Genomic DNA, 21626 nt, shown 5'->3' with positions numbered 1-21626 from the left:
AATCCGCGAATTCGCTATAATCAACAACGGCAGTTTTCTAAACAACAACAAACTAAGCAACTCTACAAACTGAGATGTTTTCCTCCTTTTATAAGATTTTAAAATCACGCACTAGAATTTTCCAGTACTTTCTCGAAATCAAAAAGAGATATTTATTTATTTAACGCACGCGCTCTTGTATTTTTAATTTTTCCGGCTTAGCTTTCTTTTAATATTCGTCACGCGCTGCACTGCGCGAGAAATAAAACCATTTAATTTATAATTGAACTAACATTAGCTTTTTAAATACCAAATTCGTAACACTGCCCCCTTCCCAAGGACTGCACGTTCCGGGCAGTACAATCCCTGGACAGGAAGCTAAACTTACAACTTTGGCATAAATGCAACTGAGGCATAAACATTACATTACAATATCAAACAATATAAACAATAAATGCAATAACTAACTTAAACAAATCAAATGCTATCAAATACTAAATACAAAACAAATACTAAATACAAATCAAATACTAAATGCAAATCAAATACTAAATACACATTTATAAACAAAAAGGACCATGGTCTGATACTATTTACAATTATTTACGTTACGTACTATGGCCATAGTAATGAGCTAACCTGTCGTAATGAGCGACTTTAGGTTTAGATTTCGAAGACTTACGAATCCGAACCACGACGTCATTCAGCCTTTTTAGGACTGTATACGGGCCATCCCAAGGTGACTGTAATTTCGGACAGTCCTTTCCGTCGAGTCGGATTCCACAACCACACCTTGTCTCCTTCGTGGAACTGATGTTCAGTAGCTCTTGTGTCGTAGCGGGTCTTCATCTTCTCCGTCGCCAAGTTGACTCGCTCTCGTGCAAAGTTGTGCATCACTTCAAACCGGGCCTGGAGATCTTGAATATATTCCTCAGACGATGAAGGAGCATCCGGAGGGCGGCCAAACAATAGATCACAAGGCAGACGAAGGTCACGACCGAAGAGCATCTGTGATGGAGAATAGCCGGTAGTCTCGTGGACAGCACTGCGGTAAGCCAGTAAAAAGAGTGGTAATTTCTTCTCCCAGTCCTGCTGGTTTCTGGAAACCACTAATGAGAGGTTATTAAGGATGGTTCGATTGAACCTCTCTACCATGCCGTCCGACTGGGGATGTAATGGCGTCGTTTAGGTCTTGTCAATGCCGAGTAGTTTGCATAGTTCTTTGATTACTACCGAGGTAAAATTCCTTCCCTGATCGGAATGTAACTGAAGAGGCACTCCGAACCTGGAAATCCAGTGCTGTATCATTACCTCAGCTACTGTGACAGCCTCTTGATCAGGAATAGGATAAGCTTCAGGCCACTTGGTGAAGTAATCAACGACAACGAGTATGTATTTGTTGCCATCAGCAGTTCGTGGCAGAGGTCCCAGGATGTCAAAGGCGATTCGTTCAAAAGGCGCCCCTACGTTGTAACGTTGCAGCTTGCCTCGGCTGCGTCTCTTAGGTCCTTTCCGACCTGCACAGGCATCGCAAGATCGGCACCACTTTTGCACGTCATCCTTTGCAATATTCCAGTAAAAGCGCTCACGAACTCTCTGTAAGGTCTTCATTATTCCAAAGTGACCTCCCGTAGGGCTGTTATGTAGTTCTTTAAGGACATCAGGAATGCGGGATCTTGGAAGTATCAGCTGCCATCGGAACGTCTTCCCATCATCCGATTCGAATTTCCGGTATAAGACGCCGTTTCGAATGTGAAGTGAATCCCAGAGTGCCCAATATTGTTTGGTTGTAGGACTACAGATAGAAATGTCCTGCCAGGTAGGTTTTCTGTTTGACGACTCCATTAGATCAATTATGGGTTTAATGTCGCGGTCTTCCAGCTGGTCTTTCCTGACTTCATCATCACTCCACGGTTCTCGATCAGCCGATGTTGATGTTGTAATTTGTCTTGCGACCGGAGTCAGCAGCTAGTATTTCGCTTCCACCCTGGAACAATATCGACAGTTTTCTTGGCAAGGTCTTCTAGACAGGGCGTCGGCGTTTCCGTGTGATGATCCCTTACGATGACGGATAGTGATGTCATATTCTTGGAGTCTCTGTATCCACTGGCTATTTGACCCTCAGGATTCTTGAAATTTAAAAGCCAGGTCAATGGTGCATGATCGGTGCGGAGCAGGAATTTTCTGCGGTATAGATAGTGATGGAACTGTTCTACAGCTTTGACTATGGCGAGCAACTCTTTCCTGGTGACACAATAATTCCTCTCCGATTTAGACAGGCACTTGCTCCAGTACGCCACTACACGTTCTTGGCCGTCTATTTCTTGGGACAAAACAGCACCGACACTTTCATTGCTCGCGTCGGTGTCGAGAATAAATGGTCGGTCGTGCTGAGGATACGTCAGGATTGGAGCAGATGTTAAAGCCTCCTTTAAGTTGTTAAATGCATCGTCGCATTCTTTTGTCCACAAGAACTTTTGGTTGCTCTCTGTCAGCTTGTGAAGGGGTCTTGCGATGGAAGAAAAGTCCTTCACGAATCTCCTATAGTAGGTGCAAAGCCCTAGGAATCTTCTCAGCTGATGGACATTTTCGGGACGTTTCCAGGATTTAACCGCTGATACCTTTTCAGGATCCGTGCGCACACCTTCTGCAGAGATGACATGTCCCAGGTAAGTCACTTCCTTTCGGAACAATTTGCATTTAGCGGGACTCAGCTTTAGATTGGCTTCTTTCAGTTTCTGAAGCACCTTTCTAAGATTTTCTAGATGCTCTTCAAAACTCTTTCCAACGATGATGATATCGTCCAGGTATATCAGACAGGCTTCATAGGAAAGTCCTTTCAAAACAGTCTCCATGAGGCGTTCGAATGTTGCCGGCGCATTACACAGTCCAAACGGCATCACCTTGAATTGCCAAAGCCCTTGTCCCGTAGTAAATGCCGTCTTTTCTCGGTCATGAGGGTGTATTTCTACCTGCCAATACCCACTCTTTAAATCAAGCGTTGAGAACCACTTGCTTCCAGAAAGAGTGTCTAGAATGTCGTCAATTCTAGGAAGAGGGTAACTGTCTTTCTTCGTAACCTCATTCAATCGGCGATAGTCAACGCAAAATCTTGTTGAGCCGTCTTTCTTTCTGACGAGAACGATGGGAGATGCCCATGGACTTGTTGAAGGCTCGATGACATCGCCTTCTTCCATATCTTTAAACAGTGTTCGCACCTCTTCCTGTTTAGCAAACGGCAGACGCCTTGGATGTTGCTTGATCGGGGGATGATCGCCGGTATCTATTCTATGTTGTGTCAAACTAGTTCGACCCACGTCAGAAGACGAGCGGGAAAAAACAACTTGAAGATCTTTAATAACGCGATCGGCAGCATTCTTCTCTTCATCGTTTAATTGCGCATTCTGCAATAACTCCGATGTAATTCTCTCTGAGGACACGGATTCTTGGATGTTACTCTTTCTTTCAACGGTGGTTACTGGAGTACATGCTGCAACCACTTCACCTTTCTTAATAATTCTCCCCTTCTCAGTTACATTGGCGACTCTCACCGGGATAACCGTTCTGGATAGGTCGACGAGTGTTGAGGCTACTAGTACTCCTTTTGGGCTATTACAGTTATTGGGATATTCTATGATGCCGTAGCGGAAATTTCTGTTTTCGGCTATGGATCCAGGAAGTAAAATTTCTGTTCTTGCCGGTATTGTGATATTGTCTTGTGCTATGATTTTATGGACAGATTTAACTTCATCATTGACTCCAAATAACGCTATGTCCTCAGATGTAGAATGCAATTCGTTATTTTTAAAGTCCAAGGAAAAATTGTATTTCCTTAGAAAGTCCAATCCGAGTATGCAAGAATCAGTGATCTCTGCTACATATGCCGTGTGATGGTAAGCGGCACTTCCAAACGTGATGTTAGCATTTACTTTTCCATCGATGTTGATCTTCTCACTGGACACAGTCTGTAGGGTAACGCAGGGCGGCGTCCAGATAAGTTTGCTTCCCAGTTGTTGAGCCAAATCTTTTCGGATGATAGTAACTTTGGCTCCTGTATCTATCGTCATATTGCAGGGAACTCCATTAATATGTCCTATTATGAAAGGTCCATTACAGCCGCCTCTCACTGCAGAAATCTGAAGCGCTTTAAACTGGGGCTTTTCATGATCTGGCAACCTCCACCCCGCGAGATGGCCACTAATTAGTTTCCCTTTGTTAGGAGCGGTCTTAGCATCCGTGCCCTGGGGTGTTCTGCAGTTTCGTCGGATGTGTCCTTCAGCACCGCAGTTCCAGCACTTTACGGTCGGTTTCTTGTCACCAATATTCTGTCTCAAGGCGTTCAGCTGTCTAGTTAAATCGTCTAGACGAGCAGTGACTTGATCCCCTGGCTCCTGGACTTGAGCAGCTCTGACTGGATGGCGGTCTCGACGGGTGGCTTGCTGGGCTGCCTCAAATTTCATGGCATACACTAAAGCGCTTTTCAGATCTTTAACATCCGCCATTCGCAGTGCTTTCTGTATTTCAGGGTCCCGGATGCCATCGATGAAATATTGCAGGGACAGGATTTCCCTTGTTTCTGTCGGGCACTCTGAAAAGGCGTGATGTGACAGCCTTTCAACATCCGTGGCGAGCTCCTGAAGCGTTTCGGTGAGCTTCTGTTGACCAGATTTTAATTGGAGCCTGCTGTAGTCTTTTAAACATTTCTCGCCGAAGCGCAGCTCCAAAGCGCCGGATAGAGCTTCGAAATCTAGCCTTTGATTTTCGGGAAGCGTCTGCAGGATATCCGCTGCGTCTGCTCTCAGAGAAGCGGCGAGATGACAGGCCTTAGCTTGGGAATCCCACCCATTCGCATCCGCAACGATAGAAAATTGTGTCCTATACACCTGCCAGGAGGTCTTCCCATCATATGTAGATAGTTTCAGAACGAAACGAGCAGGCATCGATAAAAATTTGAAACCTTCAGAATTGTTTCCTACCGTCTCTATGCACTTCTTTAGGCTGTCAACTTCTTTGGCGACGGCAGCAGAAACCCTATCATCAATTTGTTGTTCGACGGCAGAAACTCTCTCTTCTATATGTCCAACTTTAGTTTCAACCGCGTCTATTCTGCCTTCCATAGCCTCAAATTTATTTTCTATTACGCAGGTAATTTCTCTTTTCATTTCGTCCTGACCTGCTTTCATCTCATTTTTAAGAGATTTCATCTCTTCCTTAACGGATTCCAGGCCCAATTTCATTTCTCCTTTGAGGGATTCCTGGCCCATTTTCATTTCTTCTTTAACGGACCTTTGACCAGCATCCATTTTCTCTTTAATTTCTTCTTTAAAAGATGTTTGGCCAGCTTCCATCTTTTCTTGGAAAGCAGCAAAAGCAGTAATGAGCTGTCTCAATTGTTCTTCCATCCCTCTTGTTATTGGCATTCAAATCCCACTTCTGACACCAAAAATTGTTGCGTGCGTACGGGTTCGTTATGAAATGAATGCACAAGTCCGATGAAAAATGAACAAAAATTTATTATTATCACAACAGAAATGCTTAAATTTTCTCAAATTATCATGCAGTATCACAATATCTCACAGTAGTTATCTTTTAACTACTTAAATGTACAATAGAACGTAATTCAAAACAGCTAAAGAACGCTAATCCGCGAATTCGCTATAATCAACAACGGCAGTTTTCTAAACAACAACAAACTAAGCAACTCTACAAACTGAGATGTTTTCCTCCTTTTATAAGATTTTAAAATCACGCACTAGAATTTTCCAGTACTTTCTCGAAATCAAAAAGAAATATTTATTTATTTAACGCACGCGCTCTTGTATTTTTAATTTTTCCGGCTTAGCTTTCTTTTAATATTCGTCACGCGCTGCACTGCGCGAGAAATAAAACCATTTAATTTATAATTGAACTAACGTTAGCTTTTTAAATACCAAATTCGTAACAATATATATATATAGGTGTGTGTATTTACATTAATAGATAAATAGATATAATCTTGTTTTCACAAATATTTTAAGTAAAAAGTGAAGTAAGCAAATTTTTCAATGCAACAAATATCCTAAATTGTTTACTTTCATACATATGTATTTATGGATGTATAGTCATTCTGCTTAAAGTATTTACAGGTATATAAAATTATAAGGTTACTTTAGGCGCATTAATAAAAATTTAAGATTGGACATATAATATCTTGTATTTTATAGTAATTATTTTTTTAAAATTTATTTATAGTTCCGCATAAGATTTTTTTTTATTTACTGCGAATTTTTTTTTTTTTTTTTAAATTTTTCATTACACTCAGAAAAGTTTATGCTCCGAATTTTATGAGTTATTAATATTGTCATAAATGATCATCTTTTAATACCATAATAATTTTGAAAACAGAAAAAATAAATAAAACGATCCTTGGTTTCTATAAACATTTGAAATAATAAATATTTGCTACTACTGCCTGAAAATGTTCATAAAATTTAAAAAAAATTACCAAATCTTGTTTAATTTTACCTTATTTGTTTCATAGCATCATGTACTATCAATCTTACTTAATTTTATTTGTAGGCAAAAGTAAATTCATAAATTTTTTGTTTAGAATTTTTACCGTTTTATCAAAGCAATGATGTTTAGACAAGAATTACGCTTATGCTCAAAATGCAGTAAAAAAAAATACTCAAAATGCACTAAAAAGTGATTTCATGAGATATATAAAATCTTATTAGCAAAAACTGTGATTTTTATAAGCTCATCACTTATACAATGTATCACATTTAATAATTAAAAAGAGTTATGTGATACAAACGCCATATGTTTCAATGTTACGATTAACTGAATCGTCTCTACTCTCTCTTCCCGACATGTGTGTGACGCACGCCCCGCCTACTGGGTTAGTCTCTTTCTTAAAAGGTCCATGTTCATGGAGGTTGGGCTGGAACTGAAGGTGGAGGGGCGGGGTTTCGCCTTTTAGCTGGTGGAAAGATGTATTCCCGGTCAATAATAATAGAGTGATAATAGAGCGAGGACGCTTCTGTTAGCTGCGAATTGCAGGATCGTAGGCAGGCAGTTGCTGAAGTACACAATTATTAATCTGTTCAATTTTGAGAAATAAATTTTGACTAAGTTTTTTAATTTCAACGTCAATGGATTTAATATTGAGATCGGGATTTAATATTGAGATCCGAGTGAATTACATCTGAACGGACGTACCAGGGTGCATTTAGAATCATACGTAGGGTATTACTTTGAAAAGATTGAATTTTATTCACATGAGTCTTAGCTGCAGTGCCCCAGATAGTGCATGCGTATAATATAATAGGTCTTAAAATAGATGTATAGAGAAGAGCTTTGTTTTTGATTGACAGTTGGCTGTTACGAGCTAAAAGTGGGTAAAGTTGGGATCTGACTTCCTTTGCTTGATCATATTATCAATTTGAAGGTGCCAGTTTAATTTGGAATCAAGTATAACACCAAGATACTTGTAAGAATTAGTACAGGGAACATAATCGTTAAAGAAATTTAAGTTAATGGTAGGGTATGGGAGGGGAGCTCGTTTAAAAATCATAGCAGCACATTTAGCGACATTAATTCTTATTTTCCAAGTAATGAGGCAGTGCTAAAGCTTGAGAGATAACTGAATATTATGAACCAATCTGTCCAGGTGTTTGTATTTTGCTATGATTGCTGTGTCATCTGCATAGGGAGCTAGGGTGACACTGGGTGATTTTGGCATGTCATTAATAAATAAATTGAACAAAGTTGGTCCTAAAAGACTACTTTGGGTTACACCACTAATGATTTTACGGGGAGTTGAAATGATAAAATTAACTCGTACAGAGAAAAATCTATTAGTGAGATACGAGTTAATTATGTGAGTGAAATGAGGTGAAAGATGAAGTCGCATGAGCTTGGTAATAATACCAATATATGAAGTCCTATCAAATGCTTTGGCGATGTAAAGAAAAAGTGTGCCTGTAAGCATTTTGCTACGAAACCCTTCATGAATGAACTCTACTGACCTGAGCATTTGGTGCGTAGTGCAGTGTTTTGCTCCATATTGTTCGTCATTAAGGTTTTTTTGGTTCCGGAGAAAATCATCCAGGCGTTTAAAATAGCCTAATTCATAAATCTTAGATAATGAAGATAGGAGGCTGATAGGTCTGTAATTTTGAGGATTTGAGTGGCACTGGCCAGGTTTTGGAATAGGCACTATAAGTGCGCGCTTCCAGGAAAATAGCAATGCAAGATCATATAATTTATAAGCATCACTAGCAAAAATAGATAATTGGTGCGTAAAAATTTAATTAAGAGATTAGAAATAGAAACCAACCGTGGAGTCGTTTTAGGTTTGAGCTTAGCGATATATTCGTTAACTTCGCTCATGGTTATGTATTGTATGTTTCTTTGAAAGGGAGAGGAAAGGAAACGTTCAACATCCTGTTGGAAGGAATTTGCGGTGTTCGCAAAAACTCCTTCATTATATGGTGTAAATTGAGTTTGGAGACTATCAACAATTAGTTCTGCTTTCTCCGTGTCTGTGTGAGTAATCACTGCGTCTTTTGATAAAGACGGAATGCGAGTTTAAGGCTTGCTTAGCCTGGCAGATGTACGCTAAAGGCTGTTATCATTGGTCGTTAAGAACTGAATGTAGTCAGGGTATTGTGTTTGAAAGAATTGGTCACAAGATACCTTGAATTCATTCTGCAGGGCACGAAGTTGTAATTTTAAGCCAGGACTCCTATGTCATTGCCAAAGTCTCCGTACCTTATTCTTTTCACGAATTTTGTTTCTAATTTCTGGAGAAAGCTTACGAAAATTGGGTCTAAGGGTGGATTTGGATACCTCTTTAAAGGTATCAGGAAGTGTTATCGTTAATTGATCAACTGCTTCGCCAATATCAAAGCTGGACTCAATTTCAAGGGAGGGCAAATTTTTATTTTTAAGTTTAAAGTTGTCCCAGTTGGTGGAGATTAGTGCCGGAGAATTTTGATCAAAAGTAATACAGTTAAGGTCGATGAGCACGGGATTGTGATCTGAGGATAAAAAACTTTTCATAGTCACCATGAAAATCAAAGGAAATGTTCCGAAAAAGAGCAAATTAATAATAGAAGGAGTTCTCCGTGCATAACGTGTAGGGGAATCCGGCGCAATAATTTTGATTTGAGGGCATTGAGCTCATTTTAGAAGGCCACGCCCAGCAGGGTTGGATCTTCTACAACGCCAATACTGGTAATGACACTATAGGGGAGTTTTGGTCGCCAGCTCTAATCATGCTATTAGAAATTCTGAGCAGTTTATTAAAATCTTTCACAGGTAATTTTCCTCCTGGGGGAAGATAAGCATCAAAACTAGGGAGGGTGAATTTTGAATGAAAATTTCAACAATCATCGCTTCAAATTTCATCAGATTAGGTGTTTCAATACTTTTATGAAAAATACTATTTTTGATATAAATACAAAAGCCGCCATGAAATCTATCACGAATATCAAAAGCTTGACTGTCATTTTTATACATAGCATAACTTGCAAGCTTGGGAACTCTCCCTGGCTGGAGTTTGGTCTCTTAGACAAAAATGATATCAAAGCCCTTCTCTTCTACATAATCTCTGAACTCGTGAAATTTATTGGAAATACCATTTGTATTCCAGGTGCATAGTTGCAGATTATTCAACCCTTTCAAAGTATTGAATTTTAATGACTGGGCAAATCAGAGAATTGGAGAGTGACACAACTCTAAAAAATATGGTAGGCGGTGTCAGCACCAGATGAAGCCACTCTGAGCTGAGGCAGAGCGTTTTTGAATGTCAAGAAACTTTTTTTCTGGTCAATACCAGGTTGGTTGGAGATTTCAATAATTGCCAAAAGGATATCAGCGTCGAATTAGCTCCTTGGGGAACCGAATAATTTGGAACAATGGGAGCAACCTGTTGGATACCAGTGAGGACACTGGAGTATGAAACTCCGGGGCAAGCTATATAGTTGCAGCCGGGTTGTGTAACCTTACTGTTTTGTAAAATGTTGTTTGTGGAAGGACTAACGGACAGGTTTGAACGAGTATTGGATTTTGATGAGACATTCTTGGATCCAAGAAATCTTCGTATCCGTATCCGTACAAATATCGCGCTAAGCGCGACGTCTCCGGCTCGATGACAAGCAATGTCATAAAGACACATGACGTTAGAATGCCGGACGTGTAACTTCCAGAGGAAAGAATCCTGAACTACAGAGCTGGTAGTTCGGTTCGAGGTTCGAAATCGCTGAACGGGCAGGCTGCATTAGTGTTTTCGTGGTTTTCCCCCATGTGTAACCTGTATACGAGCCAGTTCTCTTAGAAAGGCCTCCACGAAGGCATCCCTCCCCTTAGGCAGATAGCCCTCGTGTGCTTTGCCATAATTAATTACACCACCTGAACTACAGAGGGAGGAGCCTAATGCATGGCGGGCGTAGAGAGAGGTCACTCATGAGAAGTAGGCGTGACTACGAACCAGAGCATGAACGCAGAGTCCGGAGGCCGGTGCTATCTCCTGAGGCCCGAGCATACTATAAATTAAGCAAAGTTAATACCAAGTTCATCATGCAGTAAAAGTAGGAGACAAAAACACAAGTCCATTTTTATCATCTGCTCAGCAATTCCCAGGGCAAGTAAAACTTTATCATGCGGCGATTCTATTTTCTTACATTTTTCAACAAATTCAAGGAATTTGACTGCAATCTTCTGAAAGTTTTTATCCATCGCGAAATCCACTTTAGCTGAAGTACTAGCATCTGAGTCTGAGTCTGATGGCATACTATTTTCTTTCTGTAATGGTTTTTCAGTCAACGGAGACAAATTCAAAGACTGCGACTTCCGCGCTGAAATCCTTTTCATCCTGTCAGAGACAACACGAATTTTTGGTTTAAATTCGCATAACTTCGAAGTAGCAATATGATCCTTCTTAAAGTTCGCGCAGGTAGGTTTCAGTTCTTTGGCTAATTTGCATGTGAAGCTAATTGACATCTGAAGCAAATCATGTTGCTTAGATTGCATCTGTATCTTCTAAACTTGACTCTAAGGTCCAGCAGAGTTTTCTTTCTGTAAATATATTCAACCATCTTGCTTAAATCTTAAAGCTCGCAAAAGGTCAAGTGACATGAGAGAAATATTACTGGAGGCCCATTGGTCAATCCTAGAAGCCCCTCCCTCGGTGGCTACACAGATGTGCGCTTGTGAAATATGTCTCCCGTACTTCTAAGTTTTGGATATAAATCATAATTCTAGCCGGAGTTATAGATAAGAAGGCTTCGGAGCTTCTTTTATATAACTAAATTACTTCATTAAAAATTTCATCTCGAAAGTTTTATTTTTTGCAATAAAATTATATTACAAATCGCTTATTAAATTTCAATTTATCTCTACATTCTATTTAATTTTAATTACTTAACTGTTTTAATATTAAAAATTCATTATTTTTTCAATTAAATAATAATCGACAAATATTAATTATTAATGCTTTTAATAATTATCATGGTATTTATTTATTTATTTATTTTTGTTCCTCTTTGCTGACGGTTTTCCATAGGGCTCCGGCACTTCAAGCCCTGAGTTATGCAGTTCAAAATAAAAATAATAACTGAAACGGGATCCAGCTTGTTACAGTGTGAAAGTTGAACACCAAGTTTAGAAAAAAAATATGTGCAGTAACACTGATTATTCAAATCAGGAAATGCAATGAAGAATAGTTACTTCCAAACATGACAATGTTTTGAATGCATTGTTGATCTTGGCATACAATGTATTGGATTGGTGCAACCAAAATCAACAGTCTGTAGCATTTATTGAAGGAAATTTATTAATTTTTCAGCGTTTATTAAAATTACTCGAAAGTAAAAGATAGTATACATTTGGCGCATTCAAATACCAGTTTTTATGTAAGGAAAAATAATCATATTAATATATTATGAAATTGTATAGTTAATACACATCATCAGTTGACACTCATTGACATGAATGATTGAGTCATGGACGTAAGAGCTCTGAGCTCCTGCATGTTAGTAACCCGAATACGGCGCCGCCAGCTTCAATATCTACTCCTGCCTCTACCCAACTTCAAATCAACACGGAAATGGATACCACTGCTCCTCCACCTGCCTCACCATCTGCGATGGAATTATCTAAAAGTGCTATTCAAATACGAGACCACTAAAAATAGTTATTAGGGGATTACCCTCAAACACACCACTCAGTGTTGTGCAGACTGCGGTGGAAGTTCTCGGTTTTAAAATTCACAAAATATCCCAACTTAAACGATGGAAAACTAAGATGCCGATGCCACTATTCTATCTTCAAATCTACAACAGTTTAAAGGCTACAGAAATCTACAATATCACCGAGCTACTGGGGACCGAAGTTGCTATGGAGCACTTCAAAGGCCAGAAAGGCCCTTCACAGTGCTGGCGCTGTCAAGGGTTCTTCCATTCATCCGAGGTTTGCACTCTTCCACGACGATCTGTTAAATGTGCTGGACCACATCAAGCCAAGGATTGCCCAAAACCCTTTGAAGAGCCCAACAAGTGCGCCAACTGCTCCGGGAACCACGCAGCTAACTGGCGCTCATGCCCAAGATTTCCAGGATCCAAGAATAGACCAAACCCAAAACCGAGCACCAAACCCAGCCTGACCACTGAAAAAAACAACACAAACAATATTAATCTAAAAAACAACGCACAATTTCCAACACTGTCGGCTGCACCTACACCCAGTGCAAATAATATTCGACCTGGAGTTTCATTCTCCGCAGCACTTACGGGTATGCAACAAGCTGCACCCCAAATTCTTCCAAATTTATCGGTCCCCTTAGGAGCTAATTCGACGCTAAATTGCACCGAAATCCTATTGGCAATTATTCAAATTTCAAACCAGCCTGGTATTGACCAGAGCAGACTTCTTTTGGCATTCAAAAACGCCTTACCGCAGCTCAGAGTGGCTCCATCTGGTGCTGACGCGGCTTACTACATCTTTGAGAGTTATATTACTCTCCAATTCTCTGATATCCCCAGTCAGTAAAATTCAATACTTTGAAAGGATTGAAAAACATAAAACTATGCACCTGGAATGCAAATGGCATTCTATCCAAATTCCATGAGTTTCGAGACTATGTGGAAGAGAAAGATTTTGACATTATTTTTGTCCAAGAGACCAAGCTCCAGCCAGGGAGAGCTCCCAAGCTTGCAAATTATGCATTATATAAAAATGACAGACAAGCTTCTAATACTCGTGATGTTTATCATGGTGGCACTTGTGTCTATATTAAAAATTCAATACCACACAAAAGAATTGACACTCCGAGTATGAGTAAACTCGAGGCAACAATCATCGAAATTTTCATTCAAAATTCGCCCTCCCTTGTAATGATCTCTGCCTATCTTCCACCAGGTGGAAATTTACCTGTGGTTGATTTTAACAAATTGCTCACCTTTTCCAACAATCTAATCATAGCTGGTGATTTAAATTGTCACCACCAGCATTGGCGTTGCCATAGATCAAACCCTGCTGGTCGTGGCCTTCTAAAATGGGCTCAGTGCGCCCAAATTAAAATTATTGCGCCGGATTCCCCTACTAGATATGGTTCACGGGGTGCCCCTTCATTCATCGATTTGGCACTCTTTCGAAACATCCCTTTTGGATATCACGTGACTGTGGAAAACTGTTTATCCTCAGATCACAACCCCGTAATCATAGACCTTAACTGTACTATCTTTAATCAAAATTCTCCGGCACTCGTCTCTACAAACTGGGACAATTTTAGTTTCAAACTTAAAAGTAAAAGTTTGCCCTCCCTTGAAATTAAATCCAGCCATGATATAGACTCGGCAGTTGATCACTTAACGACCATCTTAACAGATACTTATAAGGAAGTATCAAAACCCACCCTCAGACCCAATTTTCGTAAATTACCTCAAGAAATTAAACTCAAAATTAAAGAAAAGAATAAAGTACGGAGACTTTGGCAAAGAAATAGAAATCCTGGTTTAAAAATTCAACTCCGTGCTCTCCAGAATGAGATTAAGGCATCATGTGACCATTTCTTCCAATCACAATCACGAATTACATTCAGTCCCTAACGACCAATGATAACAGTCTTTGGCGCGCATCAGCCCGCCTACGCAAACACAAATCTAACATTCCGTCCTTAGCTACGGACGCAGTGGTGGCTTACACAGACGCTGAGAAATCCGAATTAATTGCGGATTCTCTTCAAACTCAATTTACACCACATAATGAAGGAATTTTTGCGAACAGCGCAAGTTCTTTTCCACAAGATGTTGAACGTTTCCTCTCCTCACCTTTCGCGAGAGAAATACAATATACATCCATGAGCGAGGTAAGTGAATACATTACCAAGCTCAAACCCAAAAAAAGCCCCTGGTATGGACTCTATTTCTAATCGTATGATTAAAAATTTACCCTCCAACTATCTATTTTTCTTAGTAATGCTTATAAATTTTATGATACAGCATTGCTATTTTCCTCAAAGCTGGAAACAAGCACTTATTGTGCCTATTCCAAAGCCTTTCTAATCCTCAAATCCTCGTTATCTAAGATATACGAGTTTGTGTTACTTAAACGCCTGAATGATTTTCTCCGAAATCACAACGTTCTGATTGATGAACAATTTGGATTTCGAGCAAAACACTGCACCACGCACCAGCTGCTGAGGACAGTGGAGTTCATTCACGAAGGGTTTCGTAACAAAATGCTTACTGGCGCTTTATTTCTTGACATAGCCAAAGCATTTGATAGGACTTGGCATATAGGAATTATTATCAAGCTCATACGACTTGACGTTTCGGCCCATTTAATTCATATAATTAATTCGTACCTCACTAATAGATCTTTTTCTGTACGAGTTAATTCTTTCATTTCGGCACCCCGTCCTATACTAAGCGGCGTCCCCCAAGGGTCACTTTTAGGCCCAATTTTGTTCAACATTTTCATAAATGACATACCAAAATCACCTAGTATCACTCTTGCACTTTATGCAGATGATACGGCCATCCTAGCTCAACACAAACGCCTTGAAAACTTGGTCCAAATCATTCAGAGATATCTCTCTAGCCTTGAGCACTGGCTCATGACTAGGAAAATAAAAATTAATGTTGCTAAATGTGCTGCTATGATATTCAAACGTAGCCCCCTCCCGTACCCTTCCATTAATATTAAATTCTTTGATGACTATGTTCCCTGGTCAAATTCTTACAAGTACCTAGGAGTTGTACTTGATTCAAAATTAACCTGGCGCCTTCACATTGAAAATGTTCTCAACAAAGCGAAAGGTGCTAGAGTCCAACTTTACCCATTTTTAGCTCGAAAGAGCAATCTGTCAATTAAAAACAAAATCCTTCTCTATACATCCATTATAAGACCTGTCTTTATGTATGCATGTACAATCTGGGGTACTGCTGCAAAAACTCATGTGAAAAAACTTCAATCTTTTCAAAGTAAAACCTTACGTATGGCCCTAAACGCAGCTTGGTACGTCCGTACAGATGTGATTCATTCGGACCTTAACATTAAACCTGTTGATTACCTTATCAAAAAACATAGTCAAAATTTATTTCTCAAAATTGAACAGATTGATAACCGAGCACTACAGCAGATGCCAGCTTACGATCCTGCTATTCGCAGCTCACAGAAGAGACCAAGAGCCGTGATTGGCCGAGAGTTCGGCATCTACCCTCCATCTAAAAGGGTAAGACACGCCCTCTCAACACCAGTTCCAGCTCCCGCGCCACGAAGGAAGGAAGTCTCTTCAGCGAGCCGCCATATAATTGCTTTATCACCATCTCTACCTGCAACCAAGATCTTCAAGTTATCAATCTGTTCGCATAGAATCACATCTCCCGCAGATTTTAAAATCTGCCTATGAATATTTTCATCGCGTTCCCATTTTATTATTTGCACTATCCTACACAAGCCACATGCCAATGAGCCTATTAATCTTAAAATCTTTCCTCTCCGCTTTCTGCTTTAGTGTTGTATTGTGTATAAAAAATTTATAAAAACCAAAAAAAAGGTTTAAAATATAAAATACAAAAAAATTATAAAACCTAAAAACTTATAAAAAATATTATGATTCTTAAGTTTTTATTATCTCATCTCTATCCCTAAACTTTCTTGAGCCAGTGGCTCCCTCTAGTGTGCATCAAGTAATTCACTTATGCAAAATTTTTTCTCATTTCTGCTCGCTTTTAGTAATTCTGATGAGGAGGTAAATGGTTTTGAACCATAGGAACTCCGTAATTTTCAAATCATTGGCATTGGCATTGGTATAGTTAATAAGAAAAAGTTATATACATTGTCAAGGAAACAAACTTGTGCGAAAGTATAAGTTTGTTTAAAGTGCGAGTAATGGCATTGCGCCAATCTAAAACCTCTATCTCTATCAATGAGGTTAGGACTCGTGGAGATCCAAGTGAAGCCAAAAAAGGGGGAAAGCATGCCTTAGTAGTCGTGGGTTAGAAAGATTGACGTGCTGTAACCACACCCAATTTTGTTCCTGGTAGTCGTAAAGAATTGCAGATTCTTCACGTCCTCTTTCCTTTACTTTTCTCGCCATTTCATTTTATTTCTACATTATGTAATTGCATCATGTAATTAATGAATGCCAGCATTAAAAGTATTGTGAACTCAGAACAGTAACTATGTACTCAAACTATAATTTGCTTATAATTTACCTATTCTAAGTATATATAATTCTCAAATTTTTCATGCTATAAATATTACTTATGTTTCGTAAAACTTAATTTGAATAAACAATGATAGAAATATGTAAACTTTACGTTATTTTAAAACTCACACAACAAGTGTGACTAAGAATCAAATCCAGTTATTATATATCTACTTGAGCACAAAATAAAATGTAGTTAAACACATAAAAGGTAAGACCTGTAATGTAATTATAATCAGACATTAAAGTAAACTGTTTTCTTTTTCATGTAGAGCTAGCCACTCCCCCTCCCCTTGTTTACTTATCGTTTTGCTATCACATGTAAGTTAATCACGAATACCGCTTTTATTATTAGTATGAAAAGGTAAATCTGAGAACTATATGTTTCTTCGTGTACTTTACACAAAGAAAATCTCAAACTGTTGAAGGCCATTGAAACACAAGTTTCGATTATTCTACTTGTATATGCACGTTCTAAAACATTCTTTTAAAAGGACATGAAGTCTGAAATGTAGACATTAATTCGCTGTAACAATTCAGTGCCTTTTAGGCCTTTTAGATCTACACATACAAAATCAGAAAACACACTGAGAACTTGAAACCAGCTGGCGTTTTACCTCACTTCGCTTAGTAAGGTAATCGTTTTCTTGCCCTCACGTGGCGTGGCCTATTTCCTTCCCCCTGGCTTCACTTTCTTCGTACTGCAATAGCAGAGACGCCATCTCCATGTATTCTAACCTCCTTGATCTCTATATATCGAGCGTCTTTTTACCTTATGCTTACTCTTCGTTCAATTTCCACTGCAGATGATGTATCTGCCCCTACCCCCATGCATTTTTTCCATGGAGGTAGGAAAGGGAGGAGGGGCCAACGCGCGCTAAGAGTGAAGCACTGCTTTGAAGCTTGGGTCATCAGATGGGATGTTCTTTGTTTACATTCATAAGCTCGCTTGACAAGATCCTGATAGTATTTCGACACACGACAGTTCCATAGAAATCGAAAAAGGGACACTTTCGCATGAAAGAAGCATTCATAGTGTGATGGATAATAGCAATTTGTATAGTTTAGTGACATTTACGCAAAAATCACATCTTGGTTATTTTTCGATAACTAACAACAGCGATTTTGATTATGAATTTGTTTTATAAAATTCTAAGCTGTTGCACTACAAAAATATAGATTTTAAGAAAAATGTGCTTGCAAAAAGCATGTATCTGCCCTTGATAAAATACTTAAATATTCATTAAATTATTTATAAATGTATTTGAAATGAAGAATTTATTCACTTATAAACAACTGTAAAAGTACTGTGAAGAAATCTAATTATTAAATGTATCTAATTTGTTATCTAATGATTATTTAATGTTATCTAAATATATAATAACCTTAATATTGAATTGTAAACATAAATTGAAATCCTTTTGACAAATACGTTATAAAACTATTTAAGCAAGAATTGTTCGTATTGGAAAGAAATCTGTTAAAAGGTATTGTAAAGCAAATGCTATGACATGCGCACTTAAGAACGTAATAAAGAGTTTTGGAATATGTATTGTTGAAATGAAGGGTAAAAAAAATCTGATAAGTATAATTAAAAGAATTATTCCCTTTACATTTTATAATAGCTCAGTTACAAGTTTTAAATAATACTTAAAATAAAAAAAAAAAAAAATAAAAATAAAAAAAAAAAAACTTATTTTATTCACTTTCAGAAATGTTCAGAGAAAGTCAAGTACTATTTAAAGTATTTCGCTAATTCCTAATAATTGTCTAATTTAAAATGAGCATTAATTATAAATTGACTTACATTTTTCGATTTAAAAGATGCCTCAGAAGCCAAAAAATCATGTCATATTTAAGAAAGTATTTTAGGAAGAAGCTCTATAAATAGAAAAGAAATAATGCATAATTTTAATATTAATAATACAATAAACTTTGATCTTAATTTTTGTACCTTAACCGAATCAAATCGAACTACCTTAATTTTTTTTCTAATGTAATTAACGAAAACTTGTGAAAATATTTCATTCAAATTAAACCATTCTGAGAAAACTATCCTGTGAAAAGTATAGCATTTAATTCCGTTCAGAATGAAATGTTGTTTAAAAATATGTTGTTTTCACATATTTAGAACTCTGAAGTGTTTTGAAAAAGAAAATATATACATTTATATGTATATTTACGACGTAATTACAAAATAGTTACATCCGAACGCTTCAAACCCCATTGAACTCAATGGTAAATGACCCAATGTTTTGGTCACTACGTAGGGATCGCCGGTGCTTCAGAGCAGGGTACGGGAGAATCTTGTTCAGGGCGACTCCATCTTACTTCCTACCTCTATGATTTTTCCTTACTACCTAGCTAAGTTTCAAAGTCCTAGACGCACGGTGGTTTCACAGTGCGACCACCACCCACAAAATAATCGGCAAGAGTAGATTTTTTTAATTCATATATTATTTGTTATAGCATCATAATATTCAATTAATTTCTAGAGTTTTTAGTTAAAAAAATTATAAAAATAATACAGCCCGCGTCAAAGGGTTAATGAAGATTCTTATAGTATAACGAATTACAACAATTTTGCACTTTGGTAACTACTTATGTTGTTAGAGTACAAACAAGACAAGCACGAAATTTCTTATAATGACGAGAATTTAGAATACGTGTACATGCTTCTTCGCAGTCAAAGTTAAAGCAAAAATAGAGGACAGGGAAATCAAGTCCTTACAAGTCAGGGCCTGGAAATGTTAATGCCTTTATATTAATTATCTTAATTAGCCAACAAGGTGGAATATATATTAGAATGTTTTGCTACTATGATTGAAAAATACAATATATATTTGCGTGGTATCGCTGTAAATGCTTAAATAAATGCTAGGGCCCCTATAAGGCAGGGCCGATTCATTCCTCAATTTATAATCTAGAGATAAACAAAATCAAGAAAAGGTATTTAATCACTCGAGCTTGCTAGCGTAATATATTTGGTGGTCGTGTGCTTAATGCATGATATAATTAAAGAAAATAAGAGTAGACAATCTCCTATAACAAAAGAATATATTAAGTACTAAATTACAATTTAAATTACATTGCAGAGATCAACGCAGAGCTCGGAACACAGTTCATGCTAGCGTCGCGTACACTTGTCTCACGAGAAGTCTGAGTGAGTAATGACGTCGCTTTGCTGCTCCGATTAAGAACTGGATTTTACACGTGGCACCATCTCATGAATAGAAGTTGAAGTATCTGTCGGAACGCCACAGTACTCCCTCCCCCAAGTACCATCGGTACGTTATAAGTACTTTGGGTTAAATTGAACCTTTCTTCCAGATCTGGTAGTTTTAGGTTGGTCTTTAACGGGATGTAAGCTTTCTTCCGGGAGTGATGTTGATGAGGAAGTTGTTGGATCTTGCATTAGAAATGCTGGTTTGAGACGATCGATTCCAATCACTGATTGTTTGCCATTGCAGATGATGGTGAAATGTTTCGGTGTTCGGTTGACAACTTTAAATGGACCATCATATGTAGGTGTTAAAGTTGGCTTAATTGCATCGTTGCGCACGAATACGTGCGAAGATGTCTCAAGCGCAGAATGTACAAAATAGCTTGGCTGGTTATGCGAAGATGCTGGGGTTGGCGAGATATTGCTCATGGTCTCACGTAAACGTTGAAGGAATGTTGGAGGGTCGATAACTGGAGTAGATTCTGGGTGAAAGAATTCACCTGGCAGACGGAGGGTTGCACCATATAACATTTCAGCACAAGTGCTACCAATGTCTTCTTTGAATGCTGTGCGAAGACCAAGCAAGACTAGGGGTAAGGCTTCTGTCCAGTGTGTGCTACTGTGGCACTTCAGACCTTGTTTGAGAGATCGGTGAAAGCGTTCCACCATCCCATTTCGAGATGGATGGTATGGTGTTGTGCGAATATGGCGAATGCCAAGAAGAGAGGTGGGGGATGCGAATAAGTGACATTGAAATTGTCGGCCTTGGTCAGTAGTGATGGTGGTAGACATGCCAAATCTTGAAAGCCACTGGGAGATGAATGCTCGAGCTACAGTTTCAGCGGATATATTTTCAATAGGAATGGCTTCAGGCCATCTTGTGTACCGATCAATACAAGTGAGGAGGTAAGTGTAACCATTTGAAGGAGGCAATGGGCCAACCAAGTCTAAGTCTAGATCAAAGCGTCTTGCTGGAAGGTTAAATTGTTGAATGGGGCTGTGAGTGTAACGGGATACTTTACACCGTTGACATCTAATACATGAACGAGTCCATTCTGTGATGTCTTGATTCATTGCTGGCCAGACAAATCTGTCTGCGATCAGCTTTTTGGTGGCACGGATTCCAGGATGTGCCAAATTGTGCAAGGCATTAAACACTTCACGTCTAAAATTGACAGGAATATAGGGACGTATTCTATTGTTCTCTATGTCACAGTAAATTTTAAGCGTTGGATCAATGTGCAGCGGTTGTAACTGAAGGGAGGTTTGTGAATTTGAGATTAGGTTCTTGAGTTCCTCATCATGCAATTGAGCTTTTGCAATTTCAGAGAAATCTGGGGTAGTCAGGTTGATATTGTTTACCCGAGACAAGGCATCAGCGACACAATTATCAGTACCAGAGACATATCTGATATCTGTACTAAAGTGGGCGATGAAATCCAGATGTCGAAGCTGACGAGGAGAAAATGAGTCAGAGTTTTTTCTAAAAGCGAAGGTTAATGGTCGATGATCGGTGAAAATGATGAAGTCGTGTCCTTCCAAGTTGTGCCGGAAGTATTTAACAGCACAGTACACAGCAAGTAGCTCCCTGTCATATGTGCTGTATTTCCTTTCTGCAGTAGTAAGTTTTCTGGAGAAGAATGCCATTGGGGAAAGTCCTTTAGTGGTATGGGCTTGAAGCACTGCTCCTATGGCCGTGTCAGATGCATCTACCATTATAGAGAGTTG

General features: G+C 38.6%; 1 protein-coding gene across 6 annotated transcripts in view; it reads left to right on the top strand.

Annotated features, from left to right (window-relative positions):
* The window catches only part of LOC146994453 (uncharacterized), a 74364-nt gene that overhangs the window by 26329 nt on the left and 26409 nt on the right, over window positions 1–21626 (top strand). The window contains exon 3 of one of the 6 annotated variants that reach the window (XR_015044163.1): window positions 11528–12137. The exons of the other annotated variants lie outside the window; for them this stretch is intronic. The gene's annotated coding sequence lies outside the window, so the exon portion shown is untranslated. Of the gene's footprint in view, window positions 1–11527; window positions 12138–21626 lie in introns of those variants that run through there. 6 annotated transcript variants of the gene reach the window in all.

This window comes from Stegodyphus dumicola, chromosome 11 (genome assembly GCF_044657685.1).
Source record: "Stegodyphus dumicola isolate Sdum_Otavi_A_Nest chromosome 11, ASM4465768v1".
Taxonomy (NCBI): Eukaryota; Metazoa; Arthropoda; class Arachnida; order Araneae; family Eresidae; genus Stegodyphus; species Stegodyphus dumicola.
Note: the sequence above shows the minus strand (reverse complement) of the source record. Positions and strands in the feature narration are given on the sequence as shown.